We start from the raw sequence: 1,847 nt of genomic DNA on the forward strand, positions 1-1,847 counted from the left end.
CTCTGCTTGTTTTTACTGTACTGAAAGAATCAAGTTCCAATTCTGTTTTCTTCTTTTCTTGACTCCAGAGCACATTTCCTCAAGATGCATATTTCCCCAGGCTCCTGATCGTTGATTCGTTTTCACCTGGACGTGTGGGGAGGTGATGCCTACACATCATCTCTTCCCTTGACAGTCAGCGCCATGCACACACAACACTATTGAGGAGCCCTTCGAGTAAAGCCCCAAAATAAAGCAAAGAATACAGCAGATGTGTTCGGCTCAGAACCATTTTAGTAACAATCTTTCATTTTCTCACAGATAATCAACTCTAGTATTGTTAAACTATTATACTGCTGGGTTTTAAACTGTTTTTCCACAAGAGCAAACAGATTTTTAGTTCTCTGAATGCTCATCCCTGAATAGATGTTCCCAACAGTATTTGAGGATTACACTGAGGAACGGAAAGCAAAGCTATTGCCAGATGCTGGAATTCCCAGCACCAGAATATTTAGGGTAGAATTCAACCTAAATATTTCAGACTTCTTTAGCTCCCCCCATTTTCTTGATAATTGCTCCAAAGTTAGCTTTTCTATTTTAATATCCCAAGTAGCCCTTTTGCTGTTAGGAAATTGTAAACCGTGTCAAGGAAAACCTATCTTTGAGAAATACCTACCTAAGTCACTCATAATGAACTGCAAAGCTCCCACAGAGCATTTTAAAATAATGAATGTCCTTTTCAAACATCCTTTTCAAAATTGCACATGGACTTCAGCCAGTCACAAGATAGAGATGTGGGGGATGCATTAAACTCCCCATCTGCTCTTTTACATTGCTCATCATCGAGTTATAATCCACAGTAAGTCATTTGGCCACACAGACAGAGCCGATGGGCAAGTGCAGTACCCAGCAGCTGAGGTGTGTACTGTGTGAAAGATGTATTTGTGGCATTGATATTTTCCCCCTGCCTGCACCCCGATGTGACCCATTGCTATTCCACAAACACTTCTACCCACTATTAAAAAAAAACACACACACACATTTTAGATTTTTAGAAAATAAATAAACTCTTTAGGGATAACTTTAGACTTCTCCTTTCATTAAGGCAGTTTCAATGCATCTTCTCTCCCTTCAAACACAGCAGCCTGTATAAATTCATTCCTTCCCGTGTCATCTCATTAACAAAATCACTTTTCTCCCCCTAGGTTGTGTACAATTCACTGATTAGTAAGACATATAGATACTTCATTTTTCACAATCCATGAGAGGGCACTAGATCGTGCAGGAGATAAAATGAAGTCCATGGATTCAAAGCACAATTAATGCAGGTGTGATTTTTGAGCAGAATCTCAACGTGGGCAGATGCGATGGCCAGCTTCCTCTGCCATTGTAGCCCAGCCCCATCTCCTATAAGAGCTAAAGGGTAATGGAAATTATGCCAGGTCATACTCTGGAGCTGGCAGAAGGCGGATCGTGAAGTGAGAATGTTTGGCGTTGGTCTCTACTTTCTTGTATGGCTGCCATTTGGCATCACTGCCCCCTGGCACTCTTTACATTGGCTGCCACCAGAACCTTCTTTCATGGGAACATTCCATAAGACTATCCCTAAAAATGTCCCAGAGACTCTCACTGCCATTTCCTACTATCTACTCTCCACTTTCCTCTCCTCCATGCCCAATTTTTCTGCCCTGTAACTAGCTCATCCTAAGTATCAGACCTCTAAGAGTTTAAAGTTAAGAACAAACTGTTCACGTGCTAATGGCTAATGCAGAGAAAAATACTTTTGATTCTTCTCCCCCTGCCACCCCCATATAGAGCACATTTTAAACAGGAACTTCTTATAAATCATCAATTTTCCAGCCAAGAGG

The sequence above is a fragment of the Pteropus vampyrus genome, unplaced genomic scaffold (genome assembly GCF_000151845.1).
Source record: "Pteropus vampyrus isolate Shadow unplaced genomic scaffold, Pvam_2.0 Scaffold71, whole genome shotgun sequence".
NCBI lineage: Eukaryota > Metazoa > Chordata > Mammalia > Chiroptera > Pteropodidae > Pteropus > Pteropus vampyrus.